The sequence below is a fragment of the Chiloscyllium plagiosum genome, unplaced genomic scaffold, assembly GCF_037043375.1.
Source record: "Chiloscyllium plagiosum isolate Xiang-an unplaced genomic scaffold, Cpla_swu_hap1 HiC_scaffold_53X, whole genome shotgun sequence".
NCBI lineage: Eukaryota > Metazoa > Chordata > Chondrichthyes > Orectolobiformes > Hemiscylliidae > Chiloscyllium > Chiloscyllium plagiosum.
Window position 1 is genome coordinate 2688016 of NW_028270191.1, and position 26756 is coordinate 2714771.

General features: G+C 49.7%; 1 protein-coding gene across 7 annotated transcripts in view; it reads right to left on the reverse strand.

Moving 5' to 3' along the window:
* Positions 1-26756, reverse strand: part of LOC122543404 (calcitonin gene-related peptide type 1 receptor-like) — a 196284-nt gene that overhangs the window by 143145 nt on the left and 26383 nt on the right. For 2 of the 7 annotated variants that reach the window (XM_087985433.1, XM_087985431.1), the window contains exon 1: positions 138-259. The gene's annotated coding sequence lies outside the window, so the exon portion shown is untranslated. Of the gene's footprint in view, positions 1-137; positions 260-500; positions 903-20358; positions 20739-26756 lie in introns of those variants that run through there. The other 5 variants (XM_087985430.1, XM_087985429.1, XM_087985427.1 and 2 more) reach the window with 5 other exon arrangements.

Consider the following 26756-nt stretch of genomic DNA (forward strand, 5'->3'; position numbering starts at 1 on the left):
GCTCAGTCTGACAGAGGCCCAGTCTGGAGATGGTTGGTTCAGTTATTTACAGCACAGAGAAACCTTGCCCAGAGTCACTTACTGAACGCTTTCAAAGTGAAATGGCTATCTAAGAGGATGAGAAAAAAATGATTTACCTTCTTGCAACCAGTTCTGACATGGTTTCAGCTCATGTGGGCACCCTTAATCGACAGAGTTGCATTAAGATGGGCAGATTCATTGAGTGCTGCCAGCACAGGGAGAGACAGCAGAGAGTTACTGTGAGAAATGAGTGGCTGTCATCATCGGTGACACACACAAGAGGGGAAGAGAGCATTGTGGCTCATTGGGCTGTGCAGCACCGGAACTTCCCAGCTTCAGAAAAGAACTGTTAAAGCTGGAAATAACTGGCACAGATTCAAACCAGTCTTGCACACTTGACAATGGAACTCCTGGCTGGATCCAGTATCACTGCTACTTTTCTTTCCTTCTAACTGTAACCGTTCAGAAAAAATACTAACCTGCTCCCTTCTGAATCTCTTGTGCAGATTGATTGTAGGCACCTCTCTGGTCTGTGCAGCTCATGCATTCATTTCTTGTCTGGCTGGATTCAAATCAAAACTCCGCAAAACTTCCCCGTTCTGAGCTTCATGGTTTCAGAGCTTGTGTGATCCTGTCAAACGCTGAGTAAGGAATCAGTCCTTTCGATCTCGTGAAAAGGAGGAAGTGGGCTGATTTTCCTCTTCCGAATGCCTGAGGATGCTGCAGAGCTGAAAAAGATGAAGGAATGTTTGTTCCACCAGGCCTATCCTATTGCTGTAAGTGTTCTGCACCTTCAGGCCGAAGCATGGGCTGCTGGTGGATTTGCTCCAAACAGGATCTTACGGATGTGGCAATGCTTACGTTGTCTCCTGCAACATAAACTGGGTATGGAAATCATGAATTTGAAGAATCCAACAAACTTTTGTAAGAGCTAATAGTCCTATACAAATATAATGTAGGTCTCTCCTTCTCAATCTCTTCCCTTGTTTGAGGTGTGGTGACCCTCACGTCAAACTAACGCAAGTGATCTCTCTCTAATGAGAGAGCAGTCCAATGGAGATTTTACCTTCATAGAGTCATAGAGTCCTAAAGCACAGAGACAGGCCCTTTGGTACAAACTGGTCCATGCCGACCAAAATGTCCATCCATGCTAACCCCATTTCCCTGCACTTGGCCCATATCCTTCTAACCTTTTCCTGTTCATGTATTTGTCCAAATGCCTTTTAAATGTTGCTAATGTATCCATCTCAACCACTTCCACTGGCAGCTCATACCTTGTGCATACCACCCTCTGTGTAAAAAAAATTACCCTTCATGTTCTCTTTTATTCTTTCCCCTAAAACCTTAAACTGATGCCCTCTAGTCCCCGAACCCTGGGAAAAAGACAGAGTGCAATCACCATATCCATGCCCTTCCTGCTGAAGGGCTTTTGCCCGAATCATTGATTTTCCTGCTCCTCGGATGCTGCCTGACCTGTTGTGCTTTTCCAGCACCACTCTCACGACTCTGAGCTCCAGCATCTGCAGTACCCACTTTCGTCTATCCATGCCTCTCATGATCTTATACACTTCCAAAAGATCCACCCTCCCCTCAGTCTCCTACACTCCAAAGAAAAACGTCCTGGCTTGTCCAACCTCTCCCTATAACTCAGACCCTTTAGTCCTGGTAACATCCTTGTAAATTTCTTCTGCATTCTTTCCAGTTTAATAACATCCTTCCTATAGCAAGGTGACCAAAACTGAACACAAAACTCCAGGTGCGGCTTCACCAACTTTCCAAACAACTGAAACATAACTTCCCAATTTCTCTACTCAGTGCCCTGACTGATGAAGGCCAGTGTGCTAAAAGCCTTCTTCACTGCCCTGTCTACCTGGGACTCCACTTTCAGAGAACCGTGCACCTGAACACCAAAGTCTCTCTGTTCCACTGCACTCCTTAAGGCCCTACCATTCACCATGAAACTCCTATCTTGATTTGACTTTCCAAAATGCAAGACCTCACATTTATCTACATTAAATTCCATTTGCCAGTTCTCGGCTGATCAAGGTCCTGCTGCAATTTCTGATAATCTTTCTCACTGTCCCTGATACCTCGCATTTTTGTGTCATCAGCAAACTTACTAATCACGCCTTGTACGTTCTCATCCAAATCATTGACATAGATAACAAACAGTAACGGTCCCAGCACTGACCCCTGAGGCATTCCACTAGTCACAGGTATCTAGTCTGACCAGCATCCTTCTACTATTACCCTCTGCTTCCTACCATCAAGCCACTTGTGTACCCAGTTTGCCAGCTCGCCTTGGATTCCATGTGATGTAACCTTCCAGAGCAGCCTGCCATGTGGAACCTTATCAAAGGCTTTATTAAAATCCATATCGACTACGCCAATGACGATGCCCTCATCAACCTTCCTGGTCACATCAAAAACAACTCTAACAAATTTGTGAGGCACGATCAGGGTTAGATACAGAGTAAAGCTCTCTCTACACTGTTCCCCCATCAAACACTCCCAGGATAGGGACAGCACGGGGTTAGATACAGAGCAAAGCCCCCTGTACACTGTCCCCATCAAACACTACCAGGACAGGGACAGCACAAGTTTAGATACGGGGTAGAGCTCCCTCTACACTATCACACATCAAACACTCCCAGGACAGGGACAGCATGGGGTGAGATACAGAGTAAAGCTCAGTCCACATAGTCGCCATCAAACACTCCCAGCGCAGGGAGAGATTGGGGTTAGATACAGAGGAACGCTCCCTGTACACTATCCCCATTAAAAACTCCCAGGGACAGGGACAGCACAGGGTCAAATACAGAGTAAAGCTTCCTCTGCAGCGTCCCTCATCAAACACACAGTGTTTGCATGGACAGTGACAGCATGGAGTAAAGCTGCCTCTATACTATCCCCCATCAAGCACTCCCTGAACAGGGACAGCACAGGGTCAGATACAGAGTAAAGCTTCTTCTACACTGACCGCCCCCCCCCCCCCCCCCCAACCCCCCCACCTCCCCAAAACACTCCCAGGACAGGGCCAGCACAGGTTTAGATATGGGGTAAAGCTCCGTCCACATGGTCACCATCAAACACTACCAGCACAGGGAGAGAATGGGGTTAGACACAGAGGAAAGCTCCCTTTATACTGTTTCCATTAAAAACTCCCAGGGACAGGGACAGCACAGATTTTGATCCAGAGTAAAGCTCTCTCTACACTGACCCCTCCTCAAACACTGTCAGGACAGGGACAACTCAGGGTTAGATACAGAGTAAAGCTCCCTCTGCAGCGTCCCTCATCAAACACACCCAGGATAGGGACAGCACAGAGTCAGATACAGAGTAAAGCTGCCTCAACACTGTCCCCCATCAAGCACTCCCAGGACAGGGCCAGCTCAGGGTTAGATACAGGGCAAAGCTCCCTGTACACTGTCCCCATCAAACACTCCCTGAACAGGGACAGCACAGGGTCAGATACAGGGTAAAGCTCCCTCTGCAGCGTCCCTCATCAAACACACCCAGGACAGTGACAGCACGGAGTCAGATACAGAGTAAAGCTGCCTCTATACTGTCCCCCATCAAGCACTTCCTGAACAGGGACAGCATAGGGTCAGATACGGAGTAAAGCTCCCTCTACACTGACCCACCCACAAACACTCCCAGGACAGAATCAGCTTGGGGTTAGATACAGGGCAAAGCTCCCTGTACACTGTCCCCATCAAACACTCCCAAGGATAGTTACAGCATGGGTTTAGAGACAGGGTAAAGGTCCCTCTACACTATCACACATCAAACACTCCAGAACAGGGACAGCACTTTGATAAAGAATAAAGCTCCCTGTACACTGTCCCCATCAAACACTCCCAGGACAGGGACAGCATGGGTTCAGAGACAGGGTAAAACCCCCTCTACACTATCACACATCAAACACTCCCAGCGCAGGATCAGCATGGGTTTAGAGACAGGGTAAAGGTCCCTCTACACTGTCCACACATCAAACACTCCCTGGACAGGGACAGCATGGGGTTAGTCACAGAGTAAAGCTTCCTTCACACTGTCCACCCATCAAACACTTCCAGGACAGGGACAGCATGGGGTTAGATACAGAGTAAAGCATCCTCTACACTATCACACATCAAACACTCCCAGGGCAGGGACAGCATGGACTTAGATACAGCGGAAAGTTCCCTGTACACTCTCCACCCATCAACCAGTCCCAGGACATGGACAGCATGGAGTTAGATACAGAGGAAAGCTCCCTCTACACTGTCCCCCATCAAACCCTCCCAGGACAGGGACAGCACGGGGTTAGATCCAGAGTAAAGCTCACTCTACACCGTCCCCATCAAACACTCCCAGGACAGGGACAGCACAGGGTTAGATACAGCGTAAAGCTCTCTCAGCACAGACACCACCCTCAAACACTCCCAGGACAGGGACAGCTCAGGGTTAGGTACAGGGCAAATCTCCCTGTACAGTGTCCACATCAGAGTCTACCAGGACAGGTTTAGATACGGGGTAAAGCTCTCCCTACACTACCACACATGGGCGGCATTGTGGTACAGCAGTTAGCACTGCTGCCTCACAGCACCAAGGTCCCAGGTTCAATTCCCGCCTCAGGCGACTCTCTGTGTGGAGTTTGCACATTCTCCCCGTGTCTGCGTGGGTTTCCTCTGGGAGCTCTGGTTTCACTGTAAGTAATCTAATCTAATCTAAAAAAACACTCCCAGGACAGGGAGCATGGGGTTAGATACAGAGTAAAGCTCCGTCTACATGGTCACCAACAAACGCTCCCAGCGCAGGGAGAGATTGGGGTTAGATACAGAGGAAAGCTCCCTGTACACTGTCCCCATTAAAAACTCCCAGGGACAGGGACAGCACAAGGTAAGATACAGAGTAAAGCTGCCTCTACACTGACCCCTCCACCCCCTCAAATACTCCCAGGACAGGGCCAGCTCGGGGTTAGATACAGGGCAAAGGTCCCTGTACACTGTCCCCATCAAAACCTCCCAAGGATAGGGACAGCATGGGTTTAGAGACAGGGTAAAGATCACTCTACACTATCACACATCAAACACTCCAGAACATGGACAGCACTTAGATACAGAATAAAGTTCCCTCTACACTGACACCCCCCTAAACACTCCCAGGAAAGGGACAGCTCAGGATTAGATAGAAGGGCAAAGCTCCCTGTACACTCTCCCCATCAAACACTCCCAGGGACAGGGACAGTATGGGTTCAGATACAGGGTAAAGCTCCCTCTACACTATCACACATCAAACACTCCCAGCACAGGATCAGCACGGGGTTAGATACAGAGTAAAGCTCCCTCTGCACCGTCCCCATCAAACACTCCCAGCACAGGATCAGCACTGGGTTAGATACAGAGTAAAGCTCCCTCTACACTGTCCACCCATCAAAAACTCCCAGGACAAGGACAGCTCGGGGTTAGATACAGTGCAAAGTTCTCTCGAAACAGACACCCCCTCTAATACTGAGGAAAGCTGTGCCCACACGGTCACAATCAAACACTCCCAGGACAGGGACACCACGGGGTTAGATACAGAGTAAAGCTCCCTCTACACTGTCCACCCATTAAAAACTCCCAGGACAAGGACAGCTCGGGGTTAGATACTGTGTAAAGTTCTCTCGAAACAGACACCCCCTCTAATACTGAGGAAAGCTGTGCCCACACAGTCACAATCAAACACTCCCAGGACAGGGACACCACGGGGTTAGATACAGAGTAAAGCTCCCTCTACACTGTCCACCCATTAAAAACTCCCAGGACAAGGACAGCTCGGGGTTAGATACTGTGTAAAGTTCTCTCGAAACAGACACCCCCTCTAATACTGAGGAAAGCTGTGCCCACACAGTCACAATCAAACACTCCCAGGACAGGGACAGCACAGGGTTAGATACAGAGTAAAGCTCCCTCTACGCTGACCCCCACCTCCCTCAAACACTATCAGGACAGGGCCAGCACAGGTTTAGATATGGGGTAAAGCTCCGTCCACATGGTCACCATCAAACACTCCAAGCACAGGGAGAGAATGGGGTTAGACACAGAGGAAAGCTCCCTTTACACTGTTTCCATTAAAAACTCCCAGGGACAGCATGGGGTTAGCTACAGTGTAAAGCTTTCTCTACACTGTCCACCCATCAAACACTCCCAGGTCGGGGACAGCATGGGGTAAGCTACAGAGTAAAGTTCACTCTACACTGTCCAACAATCAAACACTCCCAGGACTGGGACAGCACGGGATTAGATACAAGTAAAGCCTCCTCTACACTGACACCCATCAAACACTCCCAGCATAGGGACAGCTCGAGGTCAGATACAGTGTAAAGGTCCCTCTACACTGACACCCATCAAACACTTCCAGGACAGGGACAGCACGGGGCTAGATGCAGAGTAAAGCATCCTCTACACTATCACACACCAAACACTCCCAGGGCAGGGACAGCATGGACTTAGATACAGCGGAAAGCACCGTGTACACTGTCCACCCATCAAACAGTCCCAGGATATGAACAGCATGGAGTTAGATACAGAGGAAACTCACTGTATCCTGTCCCCCATCAAACACTCCCAGGACAGGGACAGCACGAGATTAGGTACACAGGAAAGCTCTGTCTACACTGTCCCCATCAAACACTCGCAGGACAGGGACAGCACAGTGTCAGATACAGAGGAAAGCTGCTTAAACACTATCCCCCATCAAACACTCTCAGGACAGGGACAGCACGGGGTTATACACAGATAAAGTTCCCTGTACACTCTCCCCATCAAACACTCCCATGGCAGGGACCGCAGGGGGTTAGATACAGAGTAAAGCTCTCTCTAGACTGTGACGCATCAAACACTCCCAGGACGGTGACAGTATGGGGTTAGATACAGAGTAAAGCAGCCTCTGCAGCGTCCCCTATCAAACACACCCAGGAAAGGGACAGCATGGATTTAGATCCAGAGCAAAGCTCTCTCAACACAGACAGCCCCCTCAAACACTCCCAGGACAGGGACAGCTCGGGGTTAGGTACAGTGCAAAGCTCCCTGTACACTGTCCCCATCAAACACTACAAGGACAGGTTTAGATACGGGGTAAAGCTCTCTCTACACTATCACACATCAAACACTTCTAGGACAGGGACAGCATGGAGTTAGATACAGAGTAAAGCTCCGTCCAGTTGGTCACCAACAAACGCTCCCAGCGCAGGGAGAGATTGGGGTTAGATACAGAGGAAAGCTCCCTGTACACTGTCCCCAATAAAAACTCCCAGGGACAGGGACAGCACAGGGTCAGATACAGAGTAAAGCTGCCTGTATACTGTCCCCCATCAAGCACTCCCTGAACAGGGACAGCACGAGGTTGGATACAGAGTAAAGCTCTCTCTACACTGACCCCTCCCCCCCCAAACACTCCCAGGACAAGGCCAGCTTGGGGTTATATACAGGGCAAAGCTCCCTGTACACTCTCCCCATCAAACACTCCCAGGGACAGGGACAGCATGGGTTTAGAGACAGGGTAAAGATCCCTCTACACTATCACACATCAAACACTCCCAGCACAGGATCAGCATGGGTTTAGATACAGAGTAAAGACCCCTCTACACTGTCCACCCAACAAACACTCCCAAAACAGGGACAGCACAGGCTTAGCGACAGAGTAAAGCTCCCTCTACACTGTCCACCCATCAAACACTTCCAGGACAGGGACAGCATGGGGTCAGATACAGAGTAAAGCATCCTCTACACTATCACACATCAAACACTCCCAGGGCAGGGACAGCATTGACTTAGATACAGCGGAAAGTTCCCTGTACACTCTCCACCCATCAACCAGTCCCAGGATATGGGAAGCATGGAGTTAGATACAGAGGAAAGCTCCCTGTACACCGTCCCACATCAAACACTCCCAGGACAGTGACAGCACGGGGTTAGAAACAGGCCCTTTGGCCCAACAAGTCCACACTGCCCTGCCGAAGCCCAACCCACCCATACCCCTACATTTACCCCTTACCTAACACTACGGGCAATTTAGCATGGCCAATTCACCTGACCTGCACATCTTTGGGCTGTGGGAGGAAACCGGAGCACCCAGAGGAAACCCACGCAGACACGGGGAGAACTTGCAAACTCCACACAGTCAGTGGCCTGAGGCGGGAATTGAACCCAGGTCTCTAGCGCTGTGAGGCAGCAGTGCTAACCACTGTGCCACCATGCCGCCCACAGGTACAGGGCAAAGCTCCCTGTACAGTGTCCACATCAGACTCTACCAGGACAGGTTTAGATACGGGGTAAAGCTCTCCCTACACTACCACACATGGGCGGCCTTGTGGTACAGCAGTTAGCACTGCTGCCTCACAGCACCAAGGTCCCAGGTTCAATTCCCGCCTCAGGCGACTCTCTGTGTGGAGTTTGCACATTCTCCCCGTGTCTGCGTGGGTTTCCTCTGGGAGCTCTGGTTTCCTCCCACAGTCCAAAAATGTGCAGGTCAGGTGAATTGGCCATGCTAAATTCACCGTAGTGTTAGGTGAAGTGGGAAATGTAGGGGTCTGGGTGGGTTGCTCTTCGGCAGGTCAGTGTGGACCTGTTAGGCTGAAGGGCCTGTTTCCTCACTGTAAGTAATCTAATCTAATCTAAAAAAAACACTCCCAGGACAGGGATAGCATGAGGTTAGATACAGAGTAAAGCTCCGTCTACATGGTCACCAACAAACGCTCCCAGCGTAGGGAGAGATTGGGGTTAAATACAGAGGAAAGCTCCCTGTACACTGTCCCCAATAAAAACTCCCAGGGACAGGGACAGCACAAGGTCAGATACAGAGTAAAGCTGCCTCTAGACTGTCCCCATCAAGCATTCTCTGAACAGGGACAACACAAGGTAAGATACAGAGTAAAGCTGTCTCTACACTGACGCCTTCCCCCCCTCCTCAAACACTCCCAGGACAGGGCCAGCTCGGGGTTAGATACAGGGAAAAGCCCCCTCGACACTGTCCCCATCAAACCCTCCCAAGGATAGGGACAGCATGGGTTTAGAGACAGGGTAAAGATCCCTCTCAACTATCACACATCAAACACTCCAGAACAGGGACAGCACTTAGATACAGAATAAAGCTTCCTCTACACTGACACCCCCCTAAAACATTCCCAGGACAGGGACAGCTCGGGATTAGATACAGAGTAAAGCTTACTCTACACCGTCCCCATCAAACACTCCCAGGACAGGGACAGCACGGGGTTAGCTACAGAGTAAAGCTCCCTCTACACTGTCCACCCATCAAAAACTCCCAGGACAAGGACAGCTCAGGGTTAGATACAGAATAAAGCCCCCTCTACACTGTCCACCCATCAAACACTCCCAGGACAGAGACAGCACGGGGTTAGATACAGTGTAAAGTTTTCTCGAAAGAGACACCCCCTCTAACACTCCCAGGACAGGGACAGCATGGGTTTAGAGACAGGGTAAAGCTTCCTCTACACTATCACACATCAAACACTCCCTGAACAGGGACAGCACAGGGTCAGATACATGTAAAGCTTCCTCTGCAGCGTCCCTCATCAAACACACCCAGGACAGTGACAGCACGGAGTCAGATACAGAGTAAAGCTGCCTCTATACTATCCCCCATCAAGCACTTCCTGAACAGGGACTGCACAGGGTCAGATACAGAGTAAACCTCCCTCTACACTGACCCACCCATAAACACTCCCAGAACAGGGACAGCTTGGGGTTAGCTACAGTGTAAAGCTTCCTCTACACTGTCCCCCCATCAAACACTCCCAGGACTGGGACAGCACGGATTTAAATCCAGAGTAAAACTCTCTCAACACAGACACACCCCTAAAACATTCCCAGGACAGGGGCAGCTCGGGGTTAGGTACAGAGCAAAGCTCCCTGTACACAGACCCCCATCAAACACTACCAGGACAGGTTTAGATACAGGGTAAAGCTCTCCCTACACTATCATACATCAAACACTCCCAGGACAGGGACAGCATGGAGTTAGATACAGAGTAAAGATCTCTCTACACTGACCCCTCAACCCCCAAACACTCCCAGGACAGGGCCAGCTCAGGTTAGATACAGGGCAAAGCTCCCTGTACACTGTCCCCATCAAACACTCCCAAGGATAGTTACAGCATGGGTTTAGAGACAGGGTAAAGATCCCTCTACACTATCACACATCAAACACTCCTGAACAGGGACAGCACTTAGATAAAGAGTAAAGCTCCCTCTACACTGACACCCCCCAAACACTCCCAGGACAGGGACAGCTCGGGATTAGATAGAGGGCAAAGCTCCCTGTACACTGTCCCCATCTAACACTCCCAGGACAGGGACAGCATGGGTTCAGATACAGGGTAAAACTCTCTCTACACTATCACACATCAAACACTCCTAGCACAGAATCAGCACGGGGTTAGGTACAGAGGAAAGCTCCCTCTACGCTGTCCACACATCAAACACTCCCAGGACAGGGACAGCAAGGGGTTAGCTACAGAGTAAAGAACCCTCTACACTGTCCACCCATCGAACACTCCCAGGACAGGGACAGCACAGGGTTAGGTACAGAGTAAAGCTCTCTCTACATTGTGCACCCATCAAGAACTCCCAGGACAGGGACAGCTCGGGGTTAGATACTGAGGAAAGCTGTGTCCACACAGTCAGATTCTGGATCAGTGGTGCTGGAAGAGCACAGCAATTCAGGCAGCATCCGAGGACAGGCAAAATCGACGTTTCGGGCAAAAGCCCTTCATCAGGAATAAAGGCAGAGAGCCTGAAGCGTGGAGAGATAAGCTAGAGGAGGGTGGGGGTGGGGAGAGAGTGGCATAGAGTACAATAGGTCAGTGGGGAAGGAGATGAAGGTGATAGGTCAGGGAGGAGAGGGTGGAGTGGATAGGTGGAAAAGGAGCTGGGCAGGTCGGACAAGTCCGGACAGGTCAGGGGATCCAGTTTCTGGAGGTTAGAAGCTAGGATGAGGTGGGGGAAGGGGAAATGAAGAAACTGTTGAAATCCACATTGATGCCCTGGGGTTGAAGTGTTCCGAGGCGGAAGATGAGGCGTTCTTCCTCCAGGCGTCTGGTAGTGAGGGAGCGGCGGTGGAGGAGGCCCAGCACCTCCATATCCTCGGCAGAGTGGGAGGGGGAGTTGAAATGTTGAGCCACTGGGCGATGTGGTTGATTGGTGCGGGTGTCTCGGAGATGTTCCCTAAAGCGCTCTGCTAGGAGGCGTCCAGTCTCCCCAATGTAGAGGAGACCGCATCGGGAGCAACGGATACAATAGATGATATTAGTGGATGTGCAGGTAAAACTTTGATGGATGTGGAAAGCTCCTTTGGGGCCTTGGATAGAGGTGAGGGAGGAGGTGTGGGCGCAGGTTTTACAGTTCCTGCGGTGGCAGGGGAAAGTGGCAGGATGGGAGGGTGGGTCGTAGGGGGGCGTGGACCTGACCAGGTAGTCACGGAGGGAACGGTCTTTGCGGAAGGCGGAGAGGGGTGGGGAGGGAAATATATCCCTGGTGGTGGGGTCTGTTTGGAGGTGGCGGAAATGTCGGCGGATGATTTGGTTTATGCGAAGGTTGGTAGGGTGGAAGGTGAGCACCAGGGGCGTTCTGTCCTTGTTGCGGTTGGAGGGGTTGGGTCTGAGGGCGGAGGTGCGGGATGTGGATGAGATGCGTTGGAGGGCATCTTTAACCACGTGGGAAGGGAAATTGCGGTCTCTAAAGAAGGAGGCCATCTGGTGTGTTCTATGGTGGAATCCTGGGAGCAGATACGGCGGAGGCGGAGGAATTGGGAATACGGGATGGCATTTTTGCAAGAGGTAGGGTGGGAAGAGGAGCGGTTCCACCATAGAACACACCAGATGGCCTCCTTCTTTAGAGACCGCAATTTCCCTTCCCACGTGGTTAAAGATGCCCTCCAACGCATCTCATCCACATCCCGCACCTCCGCCCTCAGACCCCACCCCTCCAACCGTAACAAGGACAGAACGCCCCTGGTGCTCACCTTCCACCCTACCAACCTTCGCATAAACCAAATCATCCGCTGACATTTCCGCCACCTCCAAACAGACCCCACCACCAGGGATATATTTCCCTCCCCACCCCTCTCCGCCTTCCGCAAAGACCGTTCCCTCCGTGACTACCTGGTCAGGTCCACGCCCCCCTACGACCCACCCTCCCATCCTGGCACTTTCCCCTGCCACCGCAGGAACTGTAAAACCTGCGCCCACACCTCCTCCCTCACCTCTATCCAAGGCCCCAAAGGAGCTTTCCACATCCATCAAAGTTTTACTTGCACATCCACTAATATCATCTATTGTATCCGTTGCTCCCGATGCGGTCTCCTCTACATTGGGGAGACTGGACGCCTCCTAGCAGAGCGCTTTAGGGAACATCTCAGAGACACCCGCACCAATCAACCACACCGCCCCATGGCCCAACATTTCAACTCCCCCTCCCACTCTGCCGAGGATATGGAGGTGCTGGGCCTCCTCCACCGCCGCTCCCTCACCACCAGACGCCTGGAGGAAGAACGCCTCATCTTCCGCCTCGGAACACTTCAACCCCAGGGCATCAATGTGGATTTCAACAGTTTCCTCATTTCCCCTTCCCCCACCTCATCCTAGCTTCTAACCTCCAGAAACTGGATCCCCTGACCTGTCCGGACTTGTCCAACCTGCCCAGCTCCTTTTCCACCTATCCACTCCACCCTCTCCTCCCTGACCTATCACCTTCATCTCCTTCCCCACTGACCTATAGTACTCTATGCCACTCTCTCCCCACCCCCGCCCTCCTCTAGCTTATCTCTCCACGCTTCAGGCTCTCTGCCTTTATTCCTGATGAAGGGCTTTTGCCCGAAACGTCGATTTTGCCTGTCCTCGGATGCTGCCTGAATTGCTGTGCTCTTCCAGCACCACTGATCCAGAATCTGGTTTCCAGCATCTGCAGTCATTGTTTTTACCTCCACACAGTCAGAATCAAACACTCCCAGGACAGGGACAGCACAGGGTTAGCGACAGAGTAAAGCTCCCTTCACACTGTCCGCCCATCAAACACTTCCAGGACAGGGACAGCACGGGGCTAGATACAGAGTAAAGCATCCTTTACGCTATCACTCATCAAACACTCTCAGGGCAGGGACAGCATGGAGTTAGATACAGAGGAATGCTCCCTGTACACTGTCCCCCATCAAACACTCCTCGGACAGGGACAGCACTGTGTCAGATACAGAGGAAAGCTGCCTCTACACTGACCCTTCCCCCACAAATAGTCCCAGGACAGGGCCAGCTCGGGGTTAGATACAGAGGAAAGCTCTGTCTAAACTGTCCCCATCAAACAGTCCCAGGGACAGGGACAGCATGGGTTTAGAGACAGTGTAAAGATACCTCTACACTATCACACATCAAACACTCCTGAACAGGGACAGCACTTTGATAAAGAATAAAGCTTCCTCTACACTGACACCCCCCCAAACACTCCCAAGACAGGGACAGCTCGGGATTAGATAGAAGGGCAAAGCTCGCTGTCCACTGTCCCCATCAAACACTCCCAGGGACAGGGACAGCACGGGGTCAGATACAGGGTAAAGCCCTCTCTGCACTGTCCACCATCAAACACTTCCAGGACAGGGACAGCACGGGGTTAGGTACAGAGTAAAGCTCCCTCTACACTGTCCACACATCAAACACTCCCAGGACAGGGACAGCATGGGGTTAGCTGCAAAGTAAAGTTCCCTCTACACTGTCCCCCCATCAAACACTCCCAGGACAGGGACAGCACGGGGTTAGATACAGAGTAAAGCTGCCTCTACACTGTCCACCCATCAAACACTCCCAGGACAGGGACAGCACGGGGTTAGGTACAGAGGAAAGCTCCCTCTACACTGTCCACACATCAAACACTCCTAGGACAGGGACAGCATGGGGTTAGCTGCAAAGTAAAGTTCCCTCTACACTGTCCCCCCATCAAACACTCCCAGGACAGGGACAGCACGGGGTTAGATACAGAGTAAAGCTCCCTCCACACTGTCCCCATCAAACACTCCCAGGACAGGGACAGCACGGGGTTAGATACAGAGTAAAGCTCCCTCCACACTGTCCCCATCAAACACTCCCAGGACAGGGACAGCACGGGGTTAGATACAGAGTAAAGCTCCCTCCACACTGTCCCCATCAAACACTCCCAGGACAGGGACAGCACGGGGTTAGATACAGAGTAAAGCTGCCTCGACATGTCCACACATCAAACACTCCCAGGACAGGGACAGCACGGGGTTAGATACAGAGTAAAGCTGCCTCTTCACTGTCCACCCATCAAACACTCCCAGGACAGGGACAGCATAGGACTAGCTACAGAGAAAAGTTCCCTCTACTCTGTCCCCCCATCAAACACTCCGAGGACAGGGACAGCTCGGGGTTAGATACTGAGGAAAGCTGTGTCCACACGGTCACAATCAAACACTCCCAGGACAGGAACAGAATGGGGTTAGCTTCAGAGTAAAGCTGCCTCTACACTGTCCACCCATCAAACACTCCCAGAATTGGGACAGCACGGGGTTAGATACAGAGCAAAGCTGCCTCTACACTGTCCCCCCATCGAACACTCCCAGGACAGGGACAGTGTGGGTTGAGATACAGAGGAAAGTTACGTCTACACTGTCTCTATCAAACACTTCAAGACAATGACAGCACAGGGTTAGATACAGAGGAAAGCTCTCTCTATACTGACACACCCTCAAAGATGGGTGGTATGGTGGTACAGCAGTTAGCACTGCTGCCTCACAGCACCAGAGACCCGGGTTCAATTGCCGCCTCAGGTAACTGTCAGTGTGGCGTTTGCACATTCTCCCCGTGTCTGCGTGGGTTTCCTCCGGGAGCTCTGGTTTCCTCCCACAGTCCAAAAATGTGCAGGTTAGATGAATTGGCCAAGGTAAATTGCCCGTAGTGTTAGGTGCAGGGGTAAATGTAGGGGAATGGGTCTGGGTGGGTTGCTCTTTGGAGGGTCGGTGTGGACTTGTTGGGCCGAAGGGCCTGTTTCCAGACTGTAAGTAATCTAATCTAAGACTCCCAGGACAAGGACAGCTCGGGGTTGGATACAGGGAAAGGCTCCCTTTACACTGTCCCCATCAAACAGACCCAGGACAGGGACAGCTCAGGGTCAGATACAGGGCAAAGCTAACTGTATACTGCCCTCATCAAACATTTCCAGGACAGTGACAATACGGTGTTAGATACAGAGGAGAGCTCTCTCTACACTGTCCCCCATCAAACACTGCCAGGACAGGGACTGCTTTGGGTTAGATACAGAGTAAAGCTGTTGCCATCAAACACTTTCAGAACAGGGAGAGCACAGGTTTAGCTATTGGGTAAAGCTCTCTCTACACTATCACACATTAAACACTCCCAGGACAGGAACAGCATGGGGTTGGATTCACAGGAGAGCTCCCTGTACACTGTCCCCATCAAAAACTTCTAGGACAGGGACAGCACGGGGTTAGATACAGAGAAAAGCTCCCTCTACACTGTCCCCATCAAACACACCCAGGACAGGGAGAGCACAGGGTCAGATACAGAGTAAAGTCTCCTCTACACTATCCCCCATCAAATACTCCCAGGACAGGGGCAACACGGAGTTATATACAGAGTAAAGCTCCCTCTACACTGTCCACATCCAACACTCCCAGGACAGGATCGGCACGAGGTTAGATACAGAGTAAGGTTCACTCTACACTGTCCCCCCATCAAACACTCCCAGGACAGGGACAGCACAAGGCTAGATACAGAGTAAAGCTTTCTTTACGCTGTCCCCACATGAAACACTCCTGGGATAGGGACAGCACGGGGTTAGATACAGAGTAAAGCTCCCTCTACACTGTCCCCCATCAAACACTCCCAGGACAGGGATAGCACATGTTTAGATACAGTGTAAATCTGTCTCTGCACTGTCCCCATCAAAAACTTCCAGCACAGGGTCAGCACGGGGTTAGATACAGGGTAAAGCTCTCTCTACACCATCAAACACCTAACACTCCCAGGACACGGACAGCATGGGGTTAGATTCAGAGTAGAGCTCCCTGTACACTGTCCCCCCATCAAAAACTTCTAGGACAGGGACAGCAAGGAGTTAGATACAGAGTAAAGCTCCCTCTATACTGTCCCTTATCAAACACTTCCAGGACAGGGACAGCACGGGCTAGATAAAGAGTAAAGCTCGGTCCACATGGTCACCATTAAATAATCCCAGGACAGGGACAGCACGGTTTTAGATACTGGGTAAGCCTCTCTCTATACTATCACAAATCAAACACTCCCAGGACATGGACAGCATGGGGTTAGATACGGAGTAAAGCTTCTGCTGCACTGGCCCCATCAAACACTCCCAGGACAGGTACGGCATGGGGTTAGATGCAGAGCAAAGCTCTCTGTACACTGTCCCCCCATCAAAGACTTCCAGGACAGGGACAGCACGGGGTTAGATACAGAGTAAAGCCCCCACTAGACTGTCCCCCATCAAACACTCCCAGGACAGAGACAGCACGGGGTTAGGTACAGAGTAAAGCTCCCTCTACACTGTCCCAGTAAAATACTCCCAGGACAGGGACAGCACAGGGTTAGATACAGAGTAAAGCTCCCTCTACACTGTCCCCCCATCAAATATTCCCAGGACAGGGACAGCAAGGGGTTAGATATAGGGTAAAGCTCTCTCTACACTGTCCCCCCGTCATGGACTCCAAGCACAGCAAGAGCACGGGTCTGTAGATACAGAGGTCAGCTTTTTCTACTCTTTAAAAGTGAATGCAAAACTGGCTCCACACTGTCCCCCATCAAACACTCCCAGGACAGGGACTGCACGGGGTTAGATACAGAGCAAAGCTCCTTCTCCACTGTCCCCATCAAACACACCCAGGACAGGGACAGCAGAGTAAAGCCCCTCTACTCTGTAATGCATATAAATGACTCTGATGAAATTGTAGTTGGTCCCATCTGGTAGGACCCTTCGGAACATTGATATACTGCGCGATCTTGGGGACAAAACCCACAGCTCCCTGAAAGCAGTAACAAACATTCGGCCACATTTGGAGTATTGGGTGCAGTTCTGTCCTCACACAATCATAAGGATGTGGAGGCTTTGGAGAGGGTGCAGAAGAGGTTTACCAGGATGTTGCCTTGATTAGAGGGTATTAGCTATAAGGAGAGCTATAAGTCAGATGCTGAGAGGCGACCTGATAAAATATATATATAATGATGAGAGGCACTGACAGGGTGGTTATTCAGAGTCTCTTTCCCAGGATGGAAGTGACAAATACTGAGGGAAATAGGTTTAAGATGAGAGGGGAGACAGATGTGCAAAGCAAGTTTTGTTTCCATTGAGTAAGGCTGGATTGTGCTGCCAGGATAGAAGCAGAAATGATAGCAAGATTTAAGAGGCATTTAGACAGACAGACAGGGACTAGAGGGATATGGATCATATGCAGCAGATGGGTGTTTCTGTCCTTGCCCCTTCCCATCACTGTATCACTGTCATCGGGTCCTCCTTGTCCTCACATTTCATCCCACCAGCCTCCGCATTCAAAGGATCATTCTCTGTTATTTCAGGCAATTCCAGCAGAAAACCATCACCAAACACATCTTCACCTCACTCCCCCTCTATGCATTCCACAGGGATCGTTCCGTCCGGGACACTCTAGTCCATTCATCGATCACTAACCATCCACCTCCCCCCCTCCCAAAGGCTTCTTCCCATGTAATCGCAGAAGGTGCAACACCTACCCCTTCCCCTCTTCCCTGATCACCATCCAGGGGTTGAAACACACTTTCCAGGTGAAGCAGCATCTCACTTGTACTTCCTCCAGTGTATTGTATTCACTGCACCCAATGTGGTCAACTCTTTATTGGAGAAACCAAACGCAGACTGGGTGACCGCTTTGTGGAACACCTCTGGTCTGTGACCCCGACCTATTAACACAGTCATTTTAACACAACGTCCTGCTCACATGCCCACAATCCCCTTGGCATGCTCCAGCACAAACTGGAGAAACAATATCTCATCTTCAGAGTAGGCAGTTTACAGCCTTCTGGTCTTCACATTGAATACCTCCTCCAATCTTGTGTATTGTATTCACTACACCCAATGTGGCCTACTGTATGTTGGAGAAACCAAACGCAGACTGAGTGACCACATTGCGGTACACCCCTGGTCTGTGCGCAAGCGTGACCCTGACCTTCCCGTAGCTGGTCATTTTAACACGGTGTCCTGCTCACATGCCCACAATCCCCATGGCCTGCTGCAATGTTCCAGTAGATCACAGCACAAACTGGAGGAACAATATCTCATCTTCAGAGTAGGCAGCCTTCTGGTCTTCATATTGAGTTCAACACCATCAAATTGGGAACCAACTCCCACTCCTTCCCTTTGTTTTAGCTTTACTTGTTCTCTGTCATCATGTCCTCTCTCCCCTCCCCCGACTCCAGTTCTTCCCAGTCTGGGAGGTAGACACACCATTGTTCTGCCATTATCACAGTCCAACACTTAACATGAACTATTAACACCCTTTTGCTCCAGCACACACCCTCAAACTATTGCATAAACACTGTCCCCTGCACACTTCACTTCAGCTCTGATGAAGTCTTCTAGACTCCAAATATTTGCTTGCTGTCTCTCCCCATGGATGCTGCCTGACTCGCTGTGATCTCCAGTTTTGTTGCTTTCAGTAGAGTCCAGCATCTGCAGTAATTTGCTCTTGCAGGCAGAAGGAATTACTTTAGAATGGTGATATGGTCAGTGTAGACATGGTGGACTGCAGGATCCGTTCCAGTGCTGTACTGTTCTCTGTCCCTTGTACAAGTATTCTATGTACACTTTAAAACTGAATTTTAAGTTCCCTCTACATCTTTAACCTGAAACTGAAACTCCTTTTTCCCTGTTCCTATCACACACCCTTCAGACAGGTACAACACAGGGTTAAGGAGAGAGTAAGGTTTCCCACTGAAAATAAAGGTCTCCCTATGAAATTAAAGCTCTCTCTACACTGTCCACAACAAATACATGATAGGTACAGGCTCAGCTTAGATCCCAGGTAAACCTTCCTCTACTCTTTTAAACTGAAAGGAACAATTTTTCTATGATTTTAATCTGAAAGGAAAGCGCTCACAACATTGTTCTCACTAAACATTTCTAGTACAGAGACATTAGGGGACTGGAGACAGAGTAAAACTCTCTCCAAACAGTCTCCCAGCAAACATTTCCAGGTCAGGGACAGCACAAGGTGAGATACTGAGCAAAGCTCTCTGCACACTGTCCCTACCAAACAGTCCCAGGACAGGGAAAGCACTGGTTTAGATACAGAATCAAGCTCCCTCCACACTGTCCCCCATAAAACACTCCCAGAGCAGGGACAGTACAGGGGTAGATACTGAGTAAAGCTGTCTGTACACTGTCATCACCAAACAGTCCCAGGTGAGGGACAGCATGGGGTCAGATTCAGAGGAAAGCTCCCTCCACACTGTCCTCCCAGCAAACACTCCCAGATCTGGGACAGTACAGGGTTAGCTACAGAGTAAAGATCTCTCTACACTATCCCACCATCAAACACTCCCGGGAGAGGGACAGCACTGCGTTAGATACAGAGGAAAGCTCACTCTACATTGTCCTCATCAAACACGCCCAGGACAAGGTCAGAACAGGGTTAGATACAGAGTAAAGCTGCCTCTACACTGTCCCCCATCAAACACTCCCAGGACAGGGACAGCACGGGGTTAGATACAGAGTAAAGCTCCTTCTGTACTGTCCCCCAACAATCATTCCCAGGATAGGGACAGCACGGGGTTAGATACAGGGTAAAGCTGTTGGACTATAACCTGCTGTTGTGTGATTTTTAACCCAGGACAGGAACAGCACGTGTTTAGATACAGAGTAAGAATCCCTCGATACTGCCCCCATCACACTCTCCCAAAAATGGTACAGCACAGGGTTAGATACAGAGTAAAACTCCTTCTACACTGTACCCCCCACATCAAATACTCCCAGGACAGGGACAGCACGGGGTTAGATAGAGATTAAAGCTCCTTCTACACTGTACCCCCCGTCAAACACTCCCAGGACAGGGACAGCTCGGGGTTAGATACAGAGTAAAGATCCCTCTACACTGCCCCCATCACACACTCCCAGAACAGGAACAGCACAGGGTTAGATAAAGAGTAAAGCTCCTTCTACACTGTCCCCCATCAAACTCTCCCAGGGCAGGGACAGCATGGGATTAGGTACAGAGGAGCATTTATTCCAGTGAAGCACAGTTTGATCTGGTGTGACTCAGAGTACTGAAGTGGGGATGACTTACTCAGTCAGTTTCTGTTAAGAGGAGTCCCACTGATATATTTTTCCCTCGTGCAGCCTTGTCCTCAGCACAGCTCTGTTGTACTGTTGCAGATGAGACGTGTTTGAGGAGAGAAGGATCTTATTCCCATACAGATCCTGCGATAGTCTGTTTGAGGAGGGCTAGTTTGTTCCAGCCTGCGCACCTCCCACACCCTCTCCCTTTGTGACCCAGATGTCGCAGAAGGAAAATGCTTTGATTACAAACAGCAGCACCTCAGCAAATTAAACCATTAGCCCGCCAGTGTGCTTTTCAAAGTGTTCATTCAACCACCAGGTTTAATCATCCTCAGCCAAATTCTTCTGAAATGAGGTGCAAGTTTGAACACAAACAGGAAGCAGACTTCACTGTTTCAGATTGCTCGTTCAAGACTGTCAATGGAATCTGATGGGAAGCTGCTGCTGCTGCTGCCCTGGCACCAACTGTAAGGCTTTTCCTGCAAGACGTTTCCTGCGGTTCGTGAGAACTTTTCTTCATCAGTAGCAGCATTATTTTGCAGGAAGTAAAGCTACGTACCTCACAGCCCATATCAGCATCAGGAGAGTGAGGAGCAAGACTGGGTGATTTTCTTCCTGCAGTCTGGGTGTGAGGGACAGGAGGAAAATGTGTGTTTTGCCTGATTTACTGTGAATGACAATGCCAAGGCCACCGTGAAGCTTTGCCATCCCAGCTACTGGGATTGTGCTGGAGACGGACTGCCCAGAAACCAGGCCGTGGCAGTGAAATGGTGGCAGTCATGGCAGCTGGTGGAATGTCAATTCTTTTCAAAAAAAGTCTGAGACATCAAGCTCGTCCCAGCCACCGATTGCTATAAACCCCAACTGGTTCACTAACATCCTCCAGGGAGGGAAATCTGCCGTCCTTTCCTGATCTGGCCGATATGTGACTCCAGACCCATAGCAATGTGGTTGGCTGTCAACCGCCCTCTGAAATGGCCCTAGCAAGCCACTCAGCTCATGGGTAATGAGGGATGGGCAACAAACACTGGCCATGCCAGCAATGCCCACATCCCAAGTGCACATTCGACAAAACAAAATCTGTGATCTGTAGTCAGAGATTCTTGACAGTGCAGGTTTTAGATTTGATTCCCTACAATGTGGAAACAGGCCCTTTGGCCCAACAAGTCCACACCTTCCCTCCAAAGAGTAACCCACCCAGACCCATACCCCTACCCTATACTTACCCCTGACTAATGCACCTAACACTGTGGACAATTTAGCATGGCCAATTCACCTAACCTGCACATCATTGGACTGTGGGAGGAAACCGAAGCACCTAGAGGGGGAGAATGTGCAAACTCCACATAAACAGTTGCTCGAGGCTGGGATCAAGCGCGGGTCCCCGGTGCTGTGAGGCAGCAGTGCTAACCACTGAGCTACCGTGCCGCCCCTTAAGGTAGAGGCCATTCAACCCATTGAGTCTTCAGCAGCCCTCCAAGAGCATCCAACCTCCCCCACCCCTCACATTCCCTATGGCCAATCCACCTAGCTTCACATCCCTGGGCACTATCGGACAATTTAGCATGGCCAATTCCACCCTAACCTACACATCCTTGGACTCCATGATGTGGAGTAGTTGGTGTTTGACTGGGGTGGACAAAGTTAAAAATCACACAACACCCAGGTTATAGCCCAACAGGTTTATTTGGAAGCACTAGCTTTCGGAGCGCTGCTCTTTCACAACCACCTGATGAAGAAACAGCGCTCCGAAAGCTAGTGCTTCCAAATAAACCTGTTTGACTATCACCTGGTGGTGTGATTTTTAACTTCAGCTTTGGACTGTGAGAGGAAACTGGAGCAACCAGCAGGAACAGGGAGAATGTGCCAGCTGCACACAGCCAGCCACCCAAGGTTGGAATCGAACCTAGGGCCCAGCTGCCACCCAAAAACATTAGATTAGATTACTTACAGTGTGGAAACAGGCCCTTCGGTCCAACAAATCCACACCGCCCCGCCGAAGCGCAACCCACCCATACCCCTACATGTACCCCTTACCTAACACTATGGGCAATTTAGTATGGCCAATTCACCTGACCTGCACATCTTTGGACTGTGGGAGGAAACCGGAGCACCCGGAGGAAACCCACACAGACACGGGGAGAACGTGCAAACTCCACACAATCAGTTGCCTGAGGCGGGAATTGAACCCCGGTCTCTGGCACTGTGAGGCAGCAGTGCTAACCACTGTGCCACCGTGCCGCCCACCATTCTTGAAACATTTTGCATATTGTCTCCCAGTGATAGGTATAATGGCTAAACTGACCATGTATCAGGTGACGTGACAAGCTGAATGAGACATGACAGACTGAGTATGATGGAAGGCCGTCAGTCACTTGATTTGAAATTATTTCTTAAATTAGAATTGAATAGATGTTATTTTTAAACATTCAGTTGGTCTGCTCAAGGACAGAAAGCTCATTTGGATTCATTGTCTAAATAAACCATATTCCTGTTTCTGCTGAGAGCTGGGTGTGCTTGGAGGTATTTTAGGGAAAACCAGACAGACATCCTCAAGGGACTGAACAGCTGTTTCCTCAAACTGCAGTCTGCCCAAACAGCTGACTTTTATCATGAATAGGAGTTTAATATTGTTTGTCAATGCTGGGAATAAAATACTTTGTAAACAATGAACAATCCTAGGTGTTAGAAGCATGCTTATTGTCAGACCCACTGATCGAGACTTAATTCACTTGGGATCCTTCACTCAGGACAACAGTGTCTCACCATAACCATCATTAATTCTCACAGTCAGTATATCAGTATAGATTTCAGAGATGTAGTGAGCTGAATCTTGTATTTTGTTGGGCAAGTCTGGATTGCATCGAGTTTCTTTTTGGAGGGATTGTCGCTGTAAGACCGAGTGGGTTCTCTTGCCCCATCTTACCAAACTCACCTCATCAATTGCTTACCCTTTCTACTGCATCTCTCACACGCAATCACCACCCCCATCTTATCATGTGTCATTTCTGGAACAACTTCCATTCAGCAGATATCCCATGAATTCACCGGAATCCCTTGCACCTGCACCATCTTTAAAAGGTCTTGAGTTCTGAATAAAGACTGGTCGACGGAGCTGCCCTGCACATGTTCTGACCATTGCCCTGGAGATGGCATAGAAAGGGGCAATTCAGTGCCCCTGATTTGTGGACAGGGTCATGGAGGATCCTGCCAACATGGGACTTCCTCTTCCCCACAGGACCAGCAGTGCAGACCACTTCACCAGAGCATGCCTGCCTGTGTCAGTGCGGTCTCAGCCATCTGGAGGAATGCCCAGCACTGCCCAGCACTGCAGAAGGAAGGTCAATTACCTTTTCCACTCTGCCAGGGTAACACCTTCCCACTTGCACCAAAAGTAACAGCTATGTCACCCACTTCCATTTCCCTGAAGACCCAACCATCATTTCAGAGCCACAGGAGAGCAGACAAACTCAAGGTGAATGGTGGAAGTGGCTGACATTCAGCTCCTCATGATTGGAAAGGTTGCCTGTCAATAGGACTGGGACAATCCTTCGCTGGATCCTGACTCTGACTGCCCCAAATAGTTGACTGACTGTCCAAATGCTTGCTCTGGTATGGGCAGGTCAGAAGGCTGCTCTTAGATTACATTCTGGACCGGCTCCCTGACCAAAGGCGACCTCCCTTGACTGAAGACTGCCAACAACCATTTCAAGTTTCCTGGCTTTGTTTCTGTACTAAATGGCATCTCTGGCTGAGGGGACAAGGCAAAGCAGGGATATTATGATCATCCAGGTCAGCTCAAAGTTTGTGAGCACAAAGTGAGTCAGAGAACAACTCAGATATACAATCTGGTCCAGTCCATGAGCAGATTACATGGCCTTGAGTGTAAAGTGTCCTTGCTGCAGCATTATCATGGTAGTTGCAGCCCAAGAGACAGCACTGAAGTTGCAGAAGCATCCTGTAAGTAGAATGGAGATGAATCATGGTGAATCTAAAAGCCTGGCACATGTCAGATGCCAATGTCCATGGAGCTGGGTGTTTTTGGCTGGTGTCCATGAAGATGCTGGTGCCAGGGGTCAAAGATGGAGGTTGTTTGAAAGAAGCAGCGAACTGAAGTTGTCAAGAATTCTTGATGTCTAGTTTGCTCGCAGCAAGGATATCGTAGAAAGCTGCACTTCAGTGAGGTGAGATGTGTATTTAATAAGATCATCAACAAACAATAATCCCCATTAATAGGCAACTCACCACTGCCCAGTGAGAATCTCACCTTGCCATCTGGAACTTTATAGAATCTCTACAATGCAGAAAGATGCCATTTGGCCCATTGAGTCTGAACCAACCTTTTGAAGAGCATCGTACCTAGACCCACCCCATCCCTGTTTGTACCCACCTGACCTGCTCACCACAGGGCAATTCTGTTTTAAAGCACAGCCAATCCACCTAACCTGCACATGGAATCGTAGAGGTGTACAGTACGGAACCAGACCCTTTGATCCAACTTGTCCATGCCGACCAGATATCCCAACCCAATCTAGTTCCATTTGCCAGCACATGGCCCATATCCCTCTAAACCCTTCCTATTCATATACCCATCCAGATGCCTTTTAAATGTTGTAAATGTACCAGTCTCCAGCACTTCCTCTGGCAGCTCATTCCACATACGCGCCACCCTCTGCATGAAAAAGTTGCCCCTTAGGTTCCATTTATATCTTTTCCCTCTCACCATAAACCTATGCCCTCTAGTTCTGGACTCCCCAACCCCAGGGAAAAGACTTTGTCTAATTAGCTTATCCATATCCTTTATGAGGTCACCCCTCAGCCTTCGGCGCTCCAGGGAAAACAGCCTCAGCCTGTCCATCCTCTCCCTATAGCTCAAACCCTCCAAACCTGACAGCATCCTTGTAAATCTTTTCTGAACCCTTTCAAGTTTCACAACATCCTTCCAATAGGAGGGAGACCAGAATTGCACAGAATATTCCAAAAGTGGCCTAACCAGTGCCCTATACAGCCGCAACATCTTTGGACTGTGGGGGGAAATCAGCAGAAACCCACACAGACAATGTGCAAACTCCACGCATACAGTCACCCGAGGCTGGAATCAAGCCCAGGTCCCTTGTGCTATGAGCCACGGTACCACCAGGGACTGTAACTTAGGTAAAAGACTTGGAGGTGCTGGTGTTGGACTGGTGTGGGCAAAGTTAAAAATCACACAACACCAGGTTATAGTCCAACAGGTTTATTTGGATGCACTAGTTTTCGGAGCGCTGCTCCTTCATCAGGCATCAATCACCTGACGAAGGAGCGTCGCTCCGAAAGCTAGTGCTTCCAAATAAACATGTTGGACTATAACTTGGTGTTTTGTGATTTTTAACTGAGTTAAAAGAAGCAGCAAGTTTCTCCCAGCATTGAGATAGGCCTCACTGGAATTATCGCATGCTTCTGCCATATTTCTCACCATGGCCTATGTTGTTCCGGTCCCGATCAAACATCATCCAAAGTCATGCACAAACACCAAGATCCAAACACACTGATCCAGACACACGGACATGCCTGTGGGAAGTCCATGCTTTCCGTAGAGAAGGCAAGAAATGTTAAAATAACAACCAAAAGCCTGAAATGTTTTGTGCATTACAAAGAAGAATGATCCCAGTCTCATTGCAAAGGCAGCTTTTACAAACCAGAATGTTGCTACAGTGCCGTCAATTTTCAGACCTCCAGTCCTTCAAAATCAGGGCAGTTGCACCTCAAAAATGGGGCATGATAACAAATTGCTAAGTTGCCTCTACTACTGTAGTTGTAGCAATGTTAGGCCAAATAGAAATTTCATGGTGTCAATAGAAGCCAAGATGTAATTGGTCAACTGTTTTAGACAGAGCCTGTGGTATTTTCCAGTCAACTTGTTCAGTGGTGTTATGACACCTTCAGAGTAGGTGGAACTTGAACCTCCTGAGTCAGAGGCAGGGACACTACTACTGTGCCACAAGAGCTCTAGCTATAGCTTGTGTTGCACACTTTTCAAACAGCATGAGCTGACAGGACAGTTGAAGATAAATCGACCAGCCAATTTCCCTTCCTATTTGTGGGAGGAACTGAAGTCCAGGAGGAGGAGGATGAAATTTTTCATACCTGTTTTATTTTCTCTCCAATCACAGCAATCACTTTACTACACTCCTTCCTGCTTTCATTTGCATCTGGAGTGTTGCCTTGTGCTTTGGGCAAAAGGCTGTGCTTTCTTTTGAGAAAGTTTCTTCAGTTTTAAAGTGAAACAGGGAAGTCTTCTGAAAAGAAAAAAGCTGTAATTGGACTTCCGTTCAAGCAGTTCCTTCTGAGAAGTGCCCAGATGAGCTAAGGCTGCTATGGGTAAGCAAATGGTTAATTGAAAGATCGAATTACAGCTGAACCAGA